General features: G+C 48.7%; 2 long non-coding RNA genes across 2 annotated transcripts in view; one reads left to right on the top strand and one right to left on the bottom strand.

Moving 5' to 3' along the window:
- The window catches only part of LOC123652898, a 34,772-nt gene extending 13,957 nt beyond the window's left edge, over positions 1-20,815 (bottom strand). Inside the window, exons 1-2 of the long non-coding RNA XR_006742456.1 lie at positions 20,657-20,815; positions 8,276-8,457 (exon numbers count right to left, since the gene is read on the bottom strand). This is a non-coding gene — a long non-coding RNA (uncharacterized LOC123652898). The remainder of the gene's footprint in view (positions 1-8,275; positions 8,458-20,656) is intronic.
- Positions 13,492-14,346, top strand: LOC118705411. Its single transcript, XR_004983686.2, has 2 exons — positions 13,492-13,961; positions 14,095-14,346. It is a non-coding gene; the product is annotated as an uncharacterized LOC118705411 (long non-coding RNA).
- Positions 20,816-21,678: the final 863 nt, after the last annotated feature.

Here is a 21,678-nt window from a genome sequence, read left to right as displayed (position 1 = left end):
CCCCAGCCATCCACAGGCCCTTCCTAAGTCCCTCCTGGAGGCTCAGCCTCACGAGAGTGTGCCTTCCTCCTCTTGCCTCTGAGCTCTTAGCTTGGTGGCTGGCGCTTCTCGGGGGGATATTATAGGATAGTCAACCCCACGATGGGGCAGACCTCTGTCCTTGAGACAGGTGAGTTGAAATGTCTGTATGGGAAAAACCAAAGTGGGCCTTGTTGCAAATTACCCTACTAATTTTTTTAAGTTCTTTCCACATTTAAGAAATAGAGAAGCATTTAAATTGAAATCATTACCATCTGATGTAAAATAACAACACGATCAAAAGAATAGGCAATATGATTTTACCAGGCTATCTAAGGCAGTGGGTCAAAATGCCATGGGGTTAAAAGTGGTTGTTCTATTATTAATAACACAGTCTATAACCCTCAGAAAAATATAATTTTCCAGCTTAATTGAAATTTTAATGAAGACCTTTTAATGTTTAGGCTCTAATGAAAACCTTTTTTTAAATGTAAGATGGATAGGACATGGTTGTGAGTTTTGAATTTTAAACAAGGACACATCTATCATGGCCTCAGATGAACACTCCAGAGTATCCCTAGGTTCAGAAAAATATGTTTTTATGGACTTCAGATTTTTCTTTAGCCTTCCTGCAAATCCCCAGTGCCAAGTGACTCCTCATGCTTCTGTCTGCCCTGCCCCCTTCAAAAGGGCAAAGAAATAGAGTGACAGTAAGATGTAACCAATGTGTGTCTACCTTGGGTGCTGGCCTTTTCCCGGGACCAGGATCTCTGTCATTAGGAAGGCCCTCCATGGCAGTCAGTAGTCTGCTTATCTCCCACCTTTCTTTATGTTGTGTGTTCATCTTAAAATAATCCTCCCCCTCTCCCAGAGTGTAGTGGACAGGTGGCAGATTTGGGGTCAGAGGGCTTAGATTTGGGTCTGCCATTTTCAGCTGTGTGATCCCCAGTCAGTTAGTAAACTTCCCTGGGTTTTGGAACCATAGCTGCAAAATGGGATAACATGTGCCTTATTCAACCATAATGGGTGCAGCCTCAGACACAAAATAGGCAGGCAAGTTGTGCATCTCCTCTTCTCCGTGTTTCTAATAGTAATTGCCCTGTCATCTGAATTTCTAAGGACATTCAGTTTGTACTTTATTGCCAATTGTCCCCGTGGGCAGTAAGCCCTCTGTTCTGGGCTTCTCATTCTCCCCCGGCTCCCAGCAGAGGCCTAAATGTCCTGAGAGAACATGCTGCCCAGATGACTGTCTTCTTCTGTCTCAGGGAGGGGATCACCACTTAATGTTACCAAATGTGGGAAGTATTCAGACATAAGGAACATAGCCACCACCTGGATCAATTATTTTCACAGGATTTTAGTGTATACATATTTTCTGCTACCCTCCTTTTACAGGTAGGAGGAGAAATTCCCTAATTCATCTGTGTGCCATTTCGTGCTGCTTCAAGGGGAATAAAAATGATGAACATGCTGTGGTTCTCATGGAATAAATAGTTCATATAAGTAAGGTAATTTTCAATATGGATTTTTCCCTCTGAGTTATTAGCATCTGTTCAGTCAGCACATTCAGCATCCGTCTCCAACGATATATTACATTAACAGCACTCACTTCCAACCCATCTCAGGTTGTGGATGGGGCTTGGGATTTGCCTTGGGAGGTTGGGCTGAAGGAAGAGGGAAGTGGAGGGAAGGTTCTGTGTGGTCAGAGCGATGCTCACTGGTTTACAGCTGCCTTGAGGACACAGCCTACTGAGAGCAAGGAAGGGGAAGATGCCTCCAGTGTGCCTCCCTCCAGCCTGTGCTGCTGCCACAGGGCCCCACAGTCCCCATAGTGCCCTCTGAATCACCCCCCGCCCCTGCCTAATGCTCACAGGACCTGTCAGGCCTCCGGAGATGTACACTCATGTTCACCAGGGAGGTGAGGGAAGAAATTGCAAAATTTTAAATAAGAAAATGGGTACAAATAGTTCAGCTTGTCTCTAAAAAAGCTCTTCTTTAGCTAATTCTGTAAGATATCAGGAGCCATGAACTATGTGGGGTGGGCAAGGCCTCTCTCTGGCTGATGCAGCTCCCCCATCTGGCTCCACATTTCCCACATCTCTAAGTGAGTGAGTATGGGCTCTGACCACACTGTGTTGATTCATTTAGCACTTGTCACCTTCTAGTATTATTGCATTTTGTGATAATATTTTGGTTCCATTCGCCAGGGTGCCATGCACTTTCCTTTGCTTTCACTGAAATGATGGAAGAAGACATACACATCACACATTTCATGTTTGAAAAACCAGTGGTAGCTTGCAAAATTCAGGTTTGATATATCCTGTTTAATAAGTGAGTCAGGACAGGCAGCTCCCGGGCCTGTGTAGATCTTACCATAACCCTGTACTCAGGATCTGAAGACTGAGGGCAGCCGATAAGCAAGACTCTGTTAGTGTCTTTGGATTTTAGTGCCCCTTCCCCTGCACTGCATACTTCACCGTGACAGCTAGTTGGTCAACATCGCTGAGCCGCCCATGGTCTTCTGCATTCGTGTGCAAGACCTATGCAGCATCTTCCCGGCACTTACTAAAGTCTGCCACTGCACCCTAATTCAGGAAGCCTTGCTGGCACTATGAAAAATGACTAGCTCCAGGTGTCTTCGCCAGGAATTGAACCCCAAGTCATGAGTGATATCCCAAGTCAATAAATTCTCCCCTTTTTAAGCCACTGATTTTCCACTCCCAGTCCAGTGCTGCCAAGAGGTCCTACCACACCTGTTCCCCAGTGCCTGCCGGGTTCTGAATTTCTTTAGGATAGGCCACCTGCTCTAGAAGCATGGACTGCACCCCCCACTTGGGCGAGGCTGAGACCTAACCCTAATTATTATATCTTCCCAAAGGACCAGAGGATGCTGAGGGCTGGAAGAGATCAATGGCCTGACTCAACCGTCAAACAGAATGTGAATTTGAACTTTTTCTGCCTTTTTATTCTATTCAGGGCCTTGGTGGGCTGGAGGGTGCCCATCACCATTGGTGAGGGCCATCTGCTATACTCAGTTTGCCAATTTATATGTTGATCTGAAGTCAGAGAGCAGTCTATAAGCAAGAATAACATTTAACCAGCTAGCTAGGAGTTCCATGTTCAGTCAAGTTGACACAAAATTAACCATCACATGTGGTGGGGTTAATCTTGAAAAGGAGACACAAGTGTCATTTTGCAAGCTTCTTGCTTCAGGTGAGGCCCTTGCAGGGTCTGCGGTCAAGGAGAGGCTGTCTCCTCTAGTAAATGGGAGTACAGGACATTCAGAAAAATCAAGACTCAAGACTTTGGGACTTCTCTACCCAAATGTCCCCATTTCAGACCTCAGGTTCCTATATTTTTCATCAGTGCTCTGAATTTGACATGGGAGACATGTCAAAGTTGTGTATTAAGTATCATTTGTGGTTCTCTCAATCTGATTAGATCGTAGATCTAATTATCAGCACAGCTTGGCCTGTGGACTAAAGGCGATAACTTGTTTCCTGAGATGCTGCCACTGAGGCCCTTTGCTTTCACAGTGTATCTTAAGTTGACAATTGGCACTCCTCAGCCTATCAGTCCTGGCCTACTCCAGTCTTCACAATCACCATTGTCTCCATACTGAACAGATGCCATAGCCACCGCCCCCCATACTTCACCTCCGCCTGCAACACTCAATCCATCACAGGTAACAACCTGAATGATTATAACACTACTATGGCCCAGTGCATGAAATTAGTGCATAATAAAAGGGGATTCATTAGAGAAAATATTTTAATATTGCTATTTCCTCTTTCTCTATAATAGAAGTGTCAGAGATGAAAGAAAATTCGTAAAATACATATGAAAATGTTCCTCCTGTCAGAGTCTGGGGAGCTCTGCAGGACCCAGAGTCAAGTCCCCGCCCACCTGCAGCACCTCAAAATCACATGAGACCCAGACCCAACTGGTCCAACCCCCATTGGGCAAGATCCAGACCTGGCTGGTCCCATTCCTGACAAGCCCCGCCAGGCAGGGGGTACAGCCTCAGGTCCCTGGCCCAGCACCGAAAGGGCCCACAGCCTCAGGCCCCACAGCCTGGTGTCGGGGTGGAGGCATGGCCTGAGGTCCCTTGGTCTGGCACCAGGGAGGGCAGCATGGCCTGAGGTTCCCTGTCAAGCCCCGCTGGGTGCAAGGGCACAGCCTGAGATTCCCTGCCCCAGTGCTGGGTCAGGGGACACACCATGAGGTCCCCTGTCAAGCTCTGCCAGGCTGGGGGCGTGGCTTCAAGTCCCCCGGCTCAGAGCCCTGGTGAGGAGCGCAGCCTGAGGTCCCCCAGCCTGGCTCCAGGGTAGGGGTTACAGCCTGAGGATCCCCATCAAGCCCTGTGGCCTTAGGTCCCTGCTCCTTAAGGCTCATTAGAAGAACAGGGTCTCCACTGTGGGTGCAGCCATCTTGTGTTATGGAAACCCTGCATCCTCTGTGGGCGCTGCCATCTTTGTGACTGTGTGAGAGTCAATTTGCATATTCTCTCTTTATTAGATAGGATTGCACATCAGATATTATCATCACATGGCCACCACCATAGGCAACTGATACTCTTTTCTGAAAGACCTCTGAGGAATTTATGGTGCTGTCTCAGAACTTGCTGCTGGGGAGACAAAAGGCAGAAACCTCTACCTGTCAATTCTTGCCCCCCATTGGTTGAAGATGAATCCACAGGCATTACATCCCCACAGTTTCAAGTTGCACATGTGAGTGCCAGGAAATCCCCCGAATACATAAGAAATGCCTAGAATCAAGAGCTAGGTCACTGCAGGAGCCTGGGGCAAGGTGCTGTTGGGCTGCACCCAGCAGAGCCAGGGTGCCTCTATGGCACTGGTCACTGGCTACAGCACAGATGGGGGTTAAGAGGATGTGAAATGATGCATGAGGGGATGTTCCATCCAACCGCCCATGTTGATGGAGGAATAATAGGTAATTACAGACAACATAATGTGATTGATTGGGGAATATCATTAGCATTTCTTTTCTATAACGTCTATCTGCCTTTTTAATTTGGTTCAGCTCAGTGCTCGCTTCAGCAGCACATATAATTTGGTTCAGCTCAGATTATACTGAGATTGCAAGAATTGTATCCCCTAAGCACACCTAGATAGCTAGGGAGGTAGGGTGTGTGTGGGGGTACTCAACCTGTTATTTGAAATGCCCTGCACAGAAAACCCACATGTTATTCATTCATTCATTCATTCATTCATTCATCATTAAACAAGTAAGCATTATTCTGGGCACTGGGATTACAGCATGGAACAAAGTATAATTAAAGAAACACACCTCTCAGACAGCTTACAATATATATGGGAATGAGGACCATGGATAACATAAGTAAATTAAACATGACTCTAGAATAGGGGTGTCGAACTCAATCAGAGAAGGGGCCAAAATCTAAAATCCAGCCTAAATCGCGGGCCGAATGGTTTACTGAACAGTCATAAACTGTCATTGTGATGGAAACGCAGCGGAGTGCAGTGATGACAGCGTGGTGCGGGCCACATTGCAAGGCCTGGCGGGACGGATTTGGCCCGCGGGCCTTGTGTTTGACACATGTGCTCTAGAAGGTGAGAAGTGCTCTGAATAAATATCAAGGTGGGAAGAGGGTAGGGGATGCGGGGCTCGTTGCTTGAAACAGATGACATCTGAGCAGACTTGAAGGATGACAGATCTGTGGCCACCTAGAGACAGAGTATCCAGGCAGGAGTAAAGGCCTCCAGTGGAGCTGGCCTGTCTGGTGGGAAATGGCAGGATGGTGGGGATGGGGTAGGAGGAGCCACCATGGAGCATGGAGGGTCCTAGGGGGCCTCTTTGGAGGGAGGGAGAAAGGAAGGGAGAATGGAATGGGGAAGGAGGAAGATAGGGAATGGGAAGCACTGGAGGCTTTTGAGCAGAGGAGAAGGTGATGTTGTGATTATGTCTGAATTGTTTACACACTCCATGTGAAGCCAGGTCTCAACATGGTTCAATTAGATACGCATAGGATTGTCATCCAGCAGATGTGGCAACTCAACATAGCTATCAGGGAATGCAATATTGAAATCACTATCTGACGACCTGGACAATGATAGGACTTTGGTCATAGATGTGACAGGGTGGATGTTGGAGAAGTCAAGACACAGATAAACTTCCAAACTTCATGGATGGTCACCAATGAGGGACCCAGGGACCCAGGGGAATTTCCAGGGGAGGCCCTGGCTGTGCGCTGCACCACATGGGGTGCCTGCCCTGCACCCTCCAGCCCAGGCAGGAGGTGCCTCTGCTCTCCTGTCCTGCACAGTGTGTCTGGCACTGAGCTCTCACTTGTAAACCACTCCATTGACAAGCATGGCAATAAAACGTCATTGCTCCTGATGGCAGTAGTCTGTTTTCTTAACCTTTGGCTTCCTTTTTTTCCTGGTATTTTTATACATCTGGTTCTGGTAAAATAAAAAGATTCACTCTATTTACAACTGTACTTCATGCTCAGGCCAGGTTTCGCTCCCACCCCTCCAGCTGAGGGAGAAGTGAAGGTCCCCTGCTGGCAGGAACCCGATCCAGGCAGGTCGGTGCCCATGAGTCCTCGGGCCCCTCGCTGTGTGGCCAGGATGCCATCTGAAGGTCACTGCTTAGGAAGGGGCATTCCAGCAGATCCCCTGGTGGGGCTCCCTGGACCACCATGCCTTCTGAGATGTGGCTCTTGTCCTGTGTGGCCCTGTTCACTATTTCTATCCCCTACTGTGTTTGCTTGTATTGCAAAGCCTTCAACATGTGGGAAGCCCCTCACCTGCAAGTGCTCCCCAACATCTGAATGTAGTAAAAGGAAGGAAGGTGCCAAGGACAAGGGCCCCGGCAAGGCCCACAGTGACAGTTGGTCAGTGGGGCTGAGAGAGGGGGCTTGGTGAGGGGCTTCCCCAAGCCCTTAACTGCAAGTGAGCCCATCTGTGCTTTCTGACCCATAAAGAGGGGCCAGGCAAAGCGAAGGGTCCCCTCAGCCAGGTCTCAGGCCTCCCCTCAAGTCTCATTGTGTGACAGGAAACCTCACAGTCAGACAGACACCAGGTGTGATCCAAGCAGATTCTTGGAGACACAACCATGAAGCAGGACCCCATGGCCACTGCTGCCCTGACAACAGCAGCCCACTGTGCACAGGACTCTGGCAGGTCTTCTCTCCTCTCCCCCAGTCTTCCAGAAAGGAAAGGACATTTCCACTTTACGGAAGAAGAAGAAAGCACCTCAGAAACATAATTTGCTCAAGTTTCCACTGATCTACATGACTCCAGATCCACATGACTTTGTGGATATAAATGAACAATATACACAAGTATACATACACCCCACTCCCACACATGCACACCTGTACACTACAATCGGCACACACACATACACATACAGCCCACATGACACACAACACCAAGCATTCTACACACCTCACCACAAATATATAAAAATGCATATCCAAAAATATGATAGAAAAGGAAAAAAATTAAATATTCAGATTTACTAGTGTTTAAGGAAGTACAGCTTGAAGAAAATATGAAACTGACCACATTAAGCAAAATACTACTCTGTGTGATGAAAGTATGGACCCTGGAGTCAAACTTCCTGCGTTAAATGTTAGCTCTACTGATGATTTGCAAGGTGACAGTGGGCAAGTTTGTTAGCTTCTGTGTCCCCTCCAGCTCCTCTGTGATATGGGACAACAGCACCTACTTCAGAATGTTGGCTGTGTGAACTTAATAAGTAAAAATATGTAAAATTCTTAGAATAGTGCTTGCTACTCAGAGAATTAATACACGGCCCAGTGTTATTATTATCGTTCCCAGTACTGCTACTGTTGAGGGGGCTACAGAACAAGTGCTCTCCTCGTCATTGGTGGCCAGGCCTCTCTGAGGGACACTTAATAAGATATATCCAAATCCTTAAAAACTGTCATCCCATACCTCCCGTAACCCCTTTATTCTGAGGATATGCAGAGAGGCAGTCACAGATTTGTATTTAAGCATGTTCACTGCAGCAGTATTAATAGCAACAGAAAGAAAAAATGGAAACAACCTAAAGCTTCTAGACCAGGCCACTCAAGCAAAAAACCTTGAGGACATCCTTTGTTCCTCCCTGACATCCAGTTAACAGCCAAGTCTGTCCTTTCCACCTGCCTCAGGAATCTGACCACTCTCTGCAGCATCCAGTCAGGGCCCTGAGCAGGACTCCCTCAGCGAAGCCTCCCAGCCCCTGCCCCCCACTGACCGACCTGGTAGGGTCCCTCTGTCCCACGCTGGCGTGATGCCCTGCCCTTTTCCATCGCACTTTTGTAATCTGGTTCCCACTTCCGCCTCTTCCACCAGGTGAGGAGCCCCACACAAGCTGCATGCTGCCTTTCTTCTTTACTTTTGTACACCCAAAGCCTGCAACGGTGCCTGCACACACAGCTTCCTGTGTGAAAGAAGGAATGTGACAGCCTTAAAGCTGTATTCTTAACAAATCCATATGGCAAAATGTTCATGAATACAATATTAAATGACCAAAATATCTACAAACTGTCTATCACACGATGTTAACATTATCATCCATAAATATATGTGTCACAACCCAGATAAAGGCACTAAATTGTTAGCAGTGGTTACTCATGGCCATTTTTATTTTTTCTTTATTGTTGCATCTATTTTCTAGTAAGCATTTGTTTCCTTTGTAATCATGAAAAGAATGGATGAAGATAAATACAGCAAAAGATTCAGGACTTTTAAATATATATATATTATTATTGATCCAAGAGAGGAAGGGAGAAGGAGAGAGAGATAGAAACATCAATGATGAGAGTCATTGATTGGCTTCCACCTGCATGCCCCACACTGGGGATCAAACCAGCAACTCAGCCATGTGCCCTGACCAGGAATCGAAACTTGACCTCCTGGTTCATAGCCATGCTGGCAGGGCCAGGACTTTTTAAATGAACCATGATTTGAGTCCAGGGTTGAGGTATCCTGTGAAATACCCACATTTGAACTGGCCTGAGACTTATATCTATTTTACACCGTCACTTTCAGAGCAGCTCGCACAACTGCTGGTGTTTTTCCCAATAACTATGCCCTTCCTTTCTCATGGGGACTCTTTAGGCTGAATGCAGCAGAGGGGGTAGATGGAGGTCTCAGAAAGACAAGATTTTTTTTATTTTTCCTAAAAGAAAAATTCAGGGTAAACTAGCCTTTTTATTTTTAACTTTTATAAGTCACCATACTCACACATTCGGGTTAATGTTGTAGAGGCTCTTGCTGGAGGACTTATTTCTACGTCCCATAGCAGCATGTTTTACTGTTGAAAGGTGTCTATGTGATAGCCCCCACAGTGGGGCCATCAGAGTGTCTCCTGGCCAGACTTCTCAGGACTTAACCTATGCAAGCCCAGGGACTCAGCCAGCACACAGATGGAGGCCCTGGGACGGATCTAAAGAGGATGGGACCTGGTATGAGGGGTGTCTACAGAACTTGGGACATTGGTTTCAAATCTTGGTCTGGACTCGGTATTTCCAAATTTCTTTTTTAGCCTGATTTCTCAGCACCTTAATTTCCCATCAGACAAAATGGAATGTTAATGCATCTCACTGAGGTAATTTTAAGGAGTAGTGAAATTCACAGCATGCCCCCTGGGAAGTTGGTATTCTGACCTTCTGCCCACAGGTCTCTCTGAAGCAGGTCAACAAATGGGGAAGAGTGGAAAGTAAAACATAAAAATTGTCTTCTGTTCCTTCCATGTGGCTTCCCAGGGTAGAATTGAAGACAGTGGTGGGAGGTCTAAAAAGTCAGACTTCTGCTTCACTATAGAACCTTCTCAGAACAAAAGTGACCCAAAAGTCTGCCTTGTAAGGTAGCACTGAATATTTCAGTGGTGGTGACTGATCACTGGATGGTTTTGGTGAATCTCTGTGTTGAGTTGAAACTAGATAGATAACCTCTAATGGTCCTCCCAAATCCAAGAACTTAAAGTTTATGCCATTTGGCCTTTTGGCTTTTGGAACTGCTTAGAAATAATTTATAATTCCTCCTTAATACCATTTTATCTAGGCCAGCCAGAGCTGCAATTGCCAGAGGGCCTCCATCCCTTCTCCCCACAATGGTGGATACTTGTCTCATTATGACTATCTCCTCATTACAGGAAAAACTCACAATATGGGGATTGCCTTCCCAGAACGAAAATCAGAATCAAATTCCCAACCTTCCTTGCAGGAAGGATGAAGTCTTGATCCTTTAAAGCAAGCATAGCAAACTCACAATTTATGGGCTGCATGTGGCCCAATATAATGATGTGTAAGAAATGTTTTAATAAACATTTTGTAACTTAAGTTTTACAATATTTTGTTATACATAATCTATATATATAAAAGTCCAGCAACTGGAACGGTGGAACAACCAGAATGACTGTTGGCTATGATGCACACTGTGGCAACCAACCAACCTGATCTGAGCCCCAATCGACACCCCCCATCTCGATCTGGGGCAGAGCCAGTTAGCTAACCACCTTCAGCCCCTCTCCCTCACCAGCCTGGCCCGATGGGCTCCCATTGGGTGGGCTGGACAGATCCCACCCATGCCCAAATTTGTGCACCGGGCTTCTAATTATTAATAACGAACTACAACATTTGCTAATGACTGATTACTATAATCATGTTGCATTCATTTCCCTTACACGCCTTATGCATACACACACCATTTCTCTCCACTAATACTAGCAGCAAATATTTTAGTAACCAATTGCCACATCATCAGTCTTGTACTGTCTTGTTTGGTGTGTGCAATAGGAAATATTTCACTTTCGGAGAACAAGAAAAATAGGTTTATTTGCTTTATGCTTATTAATTTGTGCAGTTATTCAGTGTCTGTTAAGTTAGTCTTTAAGAAAAGATAATAATTTTTATTAAAATATTCTCTTATTTTATGTTAACAATTACTTATTTCAGCCTTTTGTATTCAGCATGTCTCTATCGAAATAAACCTACGTTTCTATGAAAATTGAAGCTTTTGTGCGTTTTTTTTTTTTTTTTTCTGCCCACACAAATTTAAACCTTGTTTATTTGGGTTGTGTTAGCCTTTGAGTTTGACATGCTTACTTTAAAGGCTCCTATTCAAGACTTGAGTTTGGAAGTATTATATAACTGAAGGGTAAAGGGGGAGAAGGAGGAAATAAGAGAGAAAGGGAGTTCTGCCTGGTGCCTCCAGACTTTTTTAAAAGTGTTTTGGTGGCAGAGACATCTGGCCTTCAGTAGTGGCAGCTATTTCACAGATGTTGCAAGGACAAGCCTGGGACCGCACATTTCATTGGTTCTAGCAGAGGTGGCAATCAAGCAGGTTTCTTGCATTTAGTGCTTCTGAGTAGAAAGAACACTGCAGTCTACTCATGAAGTCTGTTGCTAGAGCCTGGGAGTGCTCCTGGAAAGTAAACCTCAATTCTCACACCCACTTGCCTGTGACTTAGTGTTCTAATATCATCTACTATCACCTAAGAGAACGGCTAGATGCTCACTTGGCCCATTTTCTCTTTGTCCTTGGACACACGGAACAAGACTGCTTTTCCTCCTTCTCCTTTCACTTGGTGTGATCACTGGACTGCATTCTGTCTAATGGTGTGTAAGCAGACATGACAAGCTTCTGTTCCTGGTCCCTAAAACCTCTGGGGCAGTCTCATCTCCCAGCAGAATCCAGTAGAAGACATCAAGAATCCTAGAAGATGGGAGTCCACTAGTAGAAAGGAATCTGGGTCCTTGAATCTCCAACTGGTCTGTGCTATAAAAGGGAAATAGGCGTCTTATTGTTTTAACCCACTTTGAGTTGGGGGTTGTTGTAGGGTTAGCCCATCCTGACTAATACACTGAATAAATCAGTTTTCTACTGAACTAGCCAAAGTAGATCTTATTTTTTATGACTAAGAGCTCTGAGTGTTTCACTTCTCTACTTCATCTGCCATCAAGAGGTCTGATTTGTTGATTAGGTTGTCACCTCTGCAGGCAGCCTCTGGGTCCCTCAGAATAAGAGGCATTGGGCTTGACTTTCTGTGTAATACCTGCCCCATTGAGTGGGCTCCAACTCCTAGTGATGCTATGAATGAGTGATGTCCACAATATCCTGTCCTGTAGACTCATGCCTATGGCTTCTTTTGGGGAGTAAATTCATCTCATATTTGGACTTTCTCTCTCCCTACTGCCATGATATGGACCTCTCCTCTAATGCAGGAGTAAGGGATGCAGCCAGCACCCCATCCAGCAATCTCACCCTTCCTCAGGACCGGCCACAGGATTCTCTCCAGGGGAGAGTCTGCTTCTCCTCCTCTCTTGTCACAGCAGAGCCAGTGGCCTCACTCCAGACTCCCTGATGGAAGCTGAGGAAAGTCAGGTGCTCCTGAACTCCCGAACTCCACCCAGGGAGTTCTGCCCCTCCTCTTTGTGGTAAGAGAAAGCCAGCTCTGAGTCAGGAGCCCAGAGAACCATCTCTGAGGAAATTACCTTGCAGCTAATTGAAATCAGGCTTTAGTCAGTGCAGTAGACCTTCTGGCATCTCTCCCCTGCTCACCCTGGAATCTCCCCACCCACAGGGGTTGGCCCATGGCAGCCATGCTTGTATCATGTGACTGATTCCCCTCACAGTTGATTGGACCGGAGACTAAAGGTGATCAAAATTGGGCCAATGCCTATTTTGTGCCTGAAATCTGGCAGTTTCAGGCTGGGCTGCTTCTTTGAGCCCATCTATTGAATAAAGCAGCTATAAACTGATAAATGGTGGATGGGGCCGCCTTCTATGCCATGTAGACAACCAAACAGGCCTAGAGGAAGCCAGTCAGCTAATGAAAATAAAATAGCAGAAATAGAGAAGGAAAGGTGAGTGGGTTAGAAAGGAAGTTTCTGGGCCTAGCTGCATCCCAGGCTGTGGTATCACAAATAATAAATTTTCTCTAGTTTGCTGAAGCTCCTTCCAGTTCATTTCTAAAGTCTAACATGGAAGGGCCTTCACTAATTCAGAAAGAGGTAGAAAATGTTACCACACAGATTGTCGCCTCATGGACACTTGGCACCTCCTGGCTTGTCATGAACTGGGAAACGGAAAGGTACTCAGAAACTAGGGAAACTAGAGAGGCCTCCTAGTCCTCCCGGGCCTTCCTTGTACCAGTAAGTGGAAAGTACATGGCCTTTCTCTCCAGCCCAACAGCCTCCTCTCCCAGCAGAGCAGTGCGGGCTCCAGAGAGTGGGCTGAGTTCCCAGCTCCCAGAGGCAGCCCAAGCTGACGCTGGAACCCAGTCTCATCCTCTCAGCTGCAAGGCCAAGTACAACCCCAAACCTAAAACCCCCCTTAGAGTGAGCGTCCCTTTCTCACTGCAGCTTAGGACACTGTCCCAGGCAGAGCTAATTCCCCTCGCCTGCTCGTCCCCTGGTCCCCGCCCTGAGGCGCCTGCGGGGCGCGCACGTGCGCACCGGGGCAGTGATGGAGCAGCTGCCCAGGCCCCGAGGGTCCAGCGCCCCCTCCGCACCCACCCGCGCCGCGGGGAGGCCCAGCCGCCGGGCCTTTCAGAGGTAATTAGCCTCATGCATATGGATGCCCCGCGCTCCAAAGAGGTTGCGCGGTCGTAACCTGACCACCGGAGGAGTGCGGGAAGAAAAGACCACTTTCTGGGCTGGGCCTCCAGCAGAAAGCAGGCAGCTGGGCGCCGCGCCGGTGTGACCGCCGCCGCCGGGCTTCTCCCTCCGCAGCGCGCGGGGCTGCAGCGCCCGGTGACCCACGGGCCTCGCAGGCGGCCCTGCCCGGTCCCTGTGCAGCGTCGCGGTAATGCTATCGGCTCTGGGAATTCATTCTGCAGCTTTCCTTTTCCTTGATGGTTTTCATTTCCTGTCTTTCAGAGCTGGAAGCGTTTATGGAATATCACATGGTTTTCGTTTACACAGGAAGTCAGCTGCAGTGGTGAGGAGATACCGGCTGACTTTTTGTGTTTGTTTTTGAGGTCCCCCACCCCCACCAAAAGAGGGGTGGGAGCGCGTGAGCAAGCGAACTTGCCGCATTTTGTTTTGAAGTCCTTTTCCTTTTTCATCCAGAGTCACTGTTTTCCGAAGTGGCCTGTGACTACACGCAGAAAGCAGCAGTTTATTTCTGACACGTGGTAATCACTCTACGTGAGGAAAGCTCAGCAGGAAGAGGCGCTTTTGCTTTTCCCGGAGCTTAAGCGTGAGCCCGGGGGATGGGCGAGGGGCCCCCGGGACTGGCCTCGGAGCAGCTGGGAGCCCAGCCTGGACCCGGCGCGGCTCTGGCCGCCTGCCAAGCTCGGTTCCCACCCTTCCGGGGGAAAACACACACACACACACACACACACACACACACACACACACTCACACCCCCCACAGCCCTTACCGCCCAATAACCCGCTAGGAACACTGCTTAAACCTGCCCGCAGCATTGTCTTCCCTCTGCCCCATGAACAAGGACCACAAGTAGGTCTCTTCTCATCCACCCCCAACCCATCACCCCAGCAATCCAGAGAATCTCAAGGCTTTATAACAGAGATGGAGAAGGACGTGGAAGAAGAATTTACGATTTGTTCTGTAAGCTCCGCCCTCGGTCAGCACTGAGTTAGGAACTCCCGACTAGAACCTCCCACAAAGACAGCGCTCTCTAGTTACCCTCTCTCCTTCCCTCTGTGGTTCCTGCAGCTTCTCACCCTCCACCCAGGAACCCAGGGCAACTGACCACCCTGGGCAATAGCGCCACCTCGTGGCCAGACCCCTCTCCAAACATTTCTCCCTCTCCCTTTTCCAGGAGCCTGAATAGTCCCTGTGGTCCCTGCAGACTGGCTTAAAGAGCCAGGGTACTCACAAGCAAATCAGGGCTGAGACCCCTCACCCGGGGTTGAAATGGTCCCTCCCTTCTTTCTTCTTGCCCCGAATAAACTAAAAGGAAGGCACAGAGGACCAAAGTCTCCTTTCCTGCCATCTGCTATTCCACTCTAATAGGCCAATTTCTTTAAGGCTGAGCCCCAATTAAATGGTAAATGTCTTTAAGAGATTAAAATTTAGGCACCTATTTTAGGATGAACCAGTTTATCATCTTTTCCCTAGGGGTAACGGGGTTCTTAGGGGCACCCTGAGGGGCAGGAGGGGCAGGAGCCAGCACTGCAGAGGCCATACTTCAGTGGCGGAGGCCATCCTGTGCTGGGAGCAGGAGGTGGTGAGGTGGCTCCGGGAGGCAGGATCGGACAGTCCTGTGCCCATTTCAGTGGAGGGCAGGGGCCCTCAAAGGACACCAAGTCCGCTTTGTGCTCTCAGGACCCAGGTATCCCTGACAGCTGAGGCCCGTTTATTGATTCCTGGATTTAATCTTCACCCAAGGATTTGCTTTTTACTGATTCTAGAGAGAGGAAGCGAGGGAGGGAGGGAGGAATCAATGTGAGAGAAATAGGCTGCCTTCTGTATGTGCCCAAAACCTAGGTATGTGCCCTGACCAGGAATCAAATCCACCACTTTTGTGTCTTCACAGATGATGCTCCAACCAACTGAGCCACCCAGCTAGGGCCAGGTGAGACCCATTTAACTGAGACTCTGACAGCCTCACCATGCCCATCTTGTGCTCCTTTACCCCAGCCCATAACACTCCCAGCCGCCTGTGAACATGAGCCCTGCATTTTTACGGCTGCCTACTGGCGGCTGCAGGATAAATGGGGGACAGAGGCTGAGTGCTGCAGCCCTTTCCGTCTCCCAATATTAAACTGTGTAACGTGACCCATTCTCTGAAACTCAATATTTGCAAGGACACCCAGAAGGCACCTGGCTACCAAATCTCTCCACCAGGTGGGTCATTTGTGCTGTAAAAATTCCACCTGGGGATTTTCTCAGCTTCCGAAGGTCCAGCAGGCGAAGCCCCTCCCGTTGCGCAGGGAAGCCTGGCTCCGCTGTTATGGTGGGTCTGTGCAGACTGAACCTCACTGGGGCCTGGGAGCCGAATGAAAGGAGCCCTGTGCCTCCGTGCAGCGGTGGCTCTGGCCTCTGTCTGAGGCTGTTTTCCTCCCAGGAAACTGCAGCGCCTCCTGCTGCCCGTTGCCCAGTGGAGGACTGTTGGAGGCATCGCGGTGCCTCTGAAGTCCTTCAGCTCCCAGTGAGCAGCCCCGCTCTGTGCTGAACCAAGTCATGTGGCAGGTTCTGAGAGGCGCTCTGTACCCCCCCACTCGTACCCCGCACTCACACTCACTCTTCTTTCCTCCTCTCTCCCTGGGCCTATGGGGTTTACTGATCTGGGGGCAGGGGAAAGTGGGTTGTCACAAACTTAGTTACTCTAAACTCCAAACCCTGCCTGGCCGTTGGGTTTTAGGGTGATGGTCCCCAGTGAACCACAGGGCTCTCAAGAGGTACCTCTCTGCTTCGGACTCTGTCTGCTCCCTGTGGCTTGACCCTCTGGAAAAGGGGAGCATTTGCTGAGGAAAGGGAGGAAGTTTTAAGAGGGAAAATCAGATGCCCCACTCCAAAGGCTTCTGAGAAGCTCCGTGTTCCTGGCCGAGCCTTGGCCGGACACCCCTGCCTCTCCCGGAGAAGTCCGTCCTGGAGGGTGTGACCCAGGCAGGTCTGGACCTGCTTTGCCATCTCGAACTCAATTTTCTTTCTCTCTCTCTTGTTTAACTATAATTTTTTATTATTGATTTTTAGGCAGAGAGAGAAACATCCGTGTGAGAAACATCGATTGGTTGTCTCCTCCAGGTGCCCTGACTGGGGGTCGAACTGCTAACTCTTGGTGCCTGGGACAACGCTCCGCCCACCTGAGCCACACCAGCCATGGCCCGGACTCAACTTTCAATATGCATTTATTCCTGATGAATTTATTTTTTTAAAAAACCTTCTGGTAATATGCCAGAATGAGGTATATAATGATGTTGTTTAGCAGCAACTGTGTCATTCTGTGTTGTTGACAGTAAAATAAATTAATGTAATAAACATAATTTGCTCAAAAACAGCTAAGGAAAAGCAGATGGTTAACACATTTTAGCAGGACCTGTTGGTCCATGTTTGCACGGATGTTTAGACAGTGTGCTGCCTGCAACAGATGCTCGCCTGGGACTCCATGTGATGGGCACAGGTGACGCAGCATGGATGTGGGGGAGGGGGGCTGGGCCACCTGGGGGTTGGCATCGTGTCCAGGGCCCTCCCTGAAAGGGGAGGAATGCACAGCAACCATTTGCCTAGATTCCAGCCAGGGCTGGCTCAGGGCAGGAAGCCCGCCTCTGCTTCCCCCACCCCACCCCCGCCCCCGCCCCCAGGACAGGGCCCACGCTTTCCCAGCACCTGGCCATTAGCATGCGCAGCCTGTCCCTGCCCAGTCACTGTTCTTTGTGCTCCTGGAACAAGCCAGCTTTCTTCCCGAGAGGACGCGTTCCAGCTCCTGCCCCTGAGCTTCCCCAGCAGCTTTGTTGGCCAGTGGGCCTCGGCTGGCCACGAAGAGTGGGTGCCCCATGGCCCCTAAAAGAGAAGGAACATCTATTTCGCAGAAGGAGGCCCTGGCTCCCCAGTGCCTGGGAAGCAGGGCGAGGAAGGGGGTCTCCTTTCTCTCCAGGTTGGAGGAGTTGGGGCTGCAGGTCACTGCCACCCCAGGTCCTAGTGGCCAGGACATGCTTCCTCCTCCAGCTCCTGTTTGTAGCTGGGGATGCCAGGCCTGCCACCTGAAAGGGGACCCCTCCCAGCATTCAGACAGGTCCACAAAGGTTCTGGAAGTTCCGTACTGTGTGGGCTCCTGTGCACAAAACATGGGCGCTGGACTGCAGACCCTCAGAGATGGTTCAGAAGTTCCTGGCAAGAGGGGATTTGGAGGAGGGGTCCCAGCTGTCTATAAAATACCCAAGGAAACCCTGGTGTAAAACAGCTCGCACCTGTCTGAATCCATCTCCTTCTTTTCCAAGTGGAATAGCTACGAAGGGAGGGTGTAATGACTGTGCAGGGTGCTTAGCACATGCCCAGCCTGGGCCACATGCCCACTAAATGGAGATGTTAATCTCGACTGCGACACCCAAGCCAGTCTCATAGGGAAGGCAGCGCTTCCCCTGAGCCCTCCCCACCCCCACCCCCCATGCCCAAAAGGCCTTCAAACAGAGCTCTGCCAAGTCTTCTCTGTCCCAGATTTGCTCCTCAGCAGCTTCTGACTGATCACTCCTCGGGCCATCCTCCACCGCTGCTGTTCAACCCACTCCGCCTTGCCAGGTGCTCTGAGCCAGAGTTAGAAGGCTCACAAGGGGAGACGGGTGAAGGACAGAGTGGAGAGGCAGGAAGAGTCAGGGAGATCCTCCAGACCAGGGCCAGGTCTGACACTGGGAAAGGAAGGAGGAGGGAAGTTGGATAGAAGAGCTGAGGACCAAGGACCACAGTGGAGTTTTAGAAAGCCTGTGCCCTCCCAGCATGGAGCCCCAGGGTCCCTATCACAACCAGTCACGAGCAGGGCGTAGCCTCAAGTCAAATGCTGGGTGGATCTGGGTGGCATTGCAGCTGGAAGCAGTCAGTGGGCTGACCACGCTCCTCCCAGCAGGTTCTCTCCTAAGGGAAGCAGGCAGGGCACCCCCTTGGCACCGCACGCACCAGGCATTCCCTTGCACTTGGAGCATTATGCTCTGATTCTGCAAGCCCCTTCCTACCTTGTCCAACTCCTGTCCCCCGCCCCACACATTTCTACCCCAGCCACTGTGCTTCCATCCGCAGAGCCTTCAGGACCGCCTAGAACACGGCCTCCTCTTCTTTGGAGGATTCTTCAGGCGATTCAGTTCTCAGTTCAAGTGTCAGCAAGTTCCCTGGATCTTCTGCCTAAAGCAGCCCCCACCCACTCTTTACTCTGCACAGCAGCTGATCTCGGTCTTGCATAGCCCTCCTCACTGTTTGCATTATGGATGTTTCTTCTGCTTCGCATTTATGTGCGGATGTTTGCAGTGTAACATTTACTGAACCAGAGGCCTTGCCTTCTCTGATGTGCTTACCACACTATTTCTCCAACAGCACTTGGCTCACAGTGGGCACACAATACATACTTGTGAAGGCAAGACCTGGAAGGGCTGGGAGCACTAGAACTGGGTGTTCTGGGCAAGGTGCTACCCACTTTTCAGACAAAAAAGAATAAGTTTTCAGAAGAAAAAGAATGCTGAGTTTGTGTGCCTTGACAGGCCTAATAGGACAATGTAACAGGAAAGTGACCCCAAAGCCAAGGACATTAGGCATGTGGAAGGTATTTATTCCTTATCTGAACCTCTCAGGGCTTTTAGCATAAGAACCACTGTGATGTCTTTACAAGCTAAGGAAGGGTGGATCCGAACCTCTTCCCCCAGCATCCCTTCTCTCTGAGTAGTTTTTTAAAATTCTTTAACACAATAGGCCTGCTTTTGTTGTATAGTATAGGCTCAACCGTTGGCAATTTAATTGTTACCAGTAGACTTGATTCTAGAACATTCCAGTTACTGTGGCCTTGGGCACTTTTCTAGCATAATTCTTAGGTTATTTTGTGGGGACACTGAGAGGGCATATCTATATAGAATTCTTCTTGCTGATATCAAGCAACCCCGCAGAACCACACTCAACAACAACCTGAAAAGCCCCCACATTTCCAGTTATCCCAAATCTTCTTGATTAGCAGAACGCAGCGCTCTTAGTACTGTATGTACCGTGCTAGCAAATCACCCTGCAACTATTACAAAAATCTCTGAGGGGCCGTGGCAGCTGCAGCACAGATGTTTGCATAGCAGCTGAGCATTGTTTAGTATCAGTAAACACTATCTTTGAGACATAAAACACAAATGTGGCACTAGACATGGCAATAACAAGAGCCATGATGACCATTTGCAGGGAAATGGAATAAGACTCAGGGCTGTTCAGCCCCTCTCTCCCACACAGCGTGCCCCATTTCAGAGCAGGCTGTTCGGTGTTGAGTGCTGGCAGGCCCCAGGGTCGGATCTCTAAGCCAAATGGCCAGTTTGCTCCCTAGAAATGAATGCCTGGAGTTTGTGCTAAACCCAAACACCCCAATTTGTGATTCTGTGAGCCCATCCTTTGGTATTTGTCTTTCGGATGTCACCAAAGATTTAACTCTTCAGGTTCTGATATCTGAAGCTGCTCAGTCTGTCCAGCTTCAGGTAACGTGGGCTGGCCACAAGCAGTTTAAAAAAAATAACTCCCAACTAGATACCATCCCTCCAGGCTGTCCAGAGAGTATCTCTTGCTCTCATTTCTGCCAGAACATTCCTTTAGAGATGACAAACGGTCACATTGAACCCCAGAGCTCACCAGAGGTTCCTGGAAGGAACATGATGGAGCTTTCAATTGGTGATGAAGCCAGTGCCACGCATCAGAATGCCATTGGATTTGGGCCTAGAGGGGAGAGGGGCTAGCCTAACCCTAATTTTTCACCTGTGAAAACTGAGGCCAAAGCAATGATTCAAGGCACAAGGCCAGGTGGAAGCAGCCAGAAATGGACCCCCCACCCCAAGGCAAATATGATGTTTGATGCCAGCATCCACTTCCATTTAGTCCTCCTTTGGTTGTGTCTTATCTTTTAAGTTTAAGTATAATTAATATATACTAATTTAAAGGAAAATTATTTAATCAATATTTGATATTAAAGAAAAGTCAACACTTTAAAAGGTTACTCACCTTGCTTGGCCAGCATGGCTCAGTGGTTGAGCATTGACATATAAACCAGGAGCTCGAGGTTCGATCCCTGTCAGGGCACATGCCTGGATTGCAGGCTCCATCCCCAGTGTGTGGCGTGCAGGGGACCACTGATCAAAGATTCTCTGTCCTCCTTTATGTTTCTTTCTCTCTTCCCTTCCTCTCTGAAATCAATAAAAATACATTTTTTTAAAAAAAGGTTGTTCACCCTCTAATTTAGGAAAGACATGAGGTTGTAGGCTAGACAAACTCACTCCATGGACATTTGTCCCTAGAACATAGGAGTCTCAGGGTTTCCATTGACTCTAACAGGGTTAAGATCCCAGAAAAATCTTGCTTGGATCTGTTCCCATCCACTCCAGGGTTAGTAGAGTTGTATGAGTCAGACTGTCATGTGTTGTTCAGAATGTAGGGGGAAGGTCCAGTGTGGACACTCCTAAGGACTGCCTGTGCCAGGAGTGATCTGAGTCAGAGCCGGCCTCCCAGACCCCCTGGAAAAGGCTTCCAGGAGCCTATGCTGGTCCAGACTGGGATGACAGTACATTTCCCTGACTTGCTATCCTGTGACTTGTCTCCTTCAGCATCTAGTGCCACTCAGAGAACTGCTTCTAGACCAAGGCAAATGTCCTAACCCCACTGTTGATGGAAGGCCTCTTTCAAAGTCGACATTTCACTTGTATTGAGCCTTCTTTCAGAACATTCCAGGTCAACCCTGAAGAGGTCAAGACTGATGACCTCACTTTCTGTAAGGATGTGGAGGTCCCCAGCTCTGCACCAGCCTCTGTCACTAGGGGCTCATAAATTCTGTCTCTGTCAAGGTCCTACACATAGCAGCATCTTGTTTGTCTTGATGTTTGTTCACTTCTTGTCTACATAATAACTCTTTGCCTGTCTTCTAAGGGTTACCCAGTGGGGATCATCCCTTCTAAGGCTCTGTAGCTGAACATTTTGCTGAAATGCACAACTTCCAGGAAAGAAAAAATTTCAGAACTTTTTTTTACTAA

Source organism: Pipistrellus kuhlii, unplaced genomic scaffold (genome assembly GCF_014108245.1).
Source record: "Pipistrellus kuhlii isolate mPipKuh1 unplaced genomic scaffold, mPipKuh1.p scaffold_m20_p_1, whole genome shotgun sequence".
In the NCBI taxonomy this organism is placed as follows: domain Eukaryota; kingdom Metazoa; phylum Chordata; class Mammalia; order Chiroptera; family Vespertilionidae; genus Pipistrellus; species Pipistrellus kuhlii.
The sequence above is the reverse complement of the archived record's forward strand: the minus strand, read 5'-3'. Positions and strand labels throughout refer to the sequence as shown.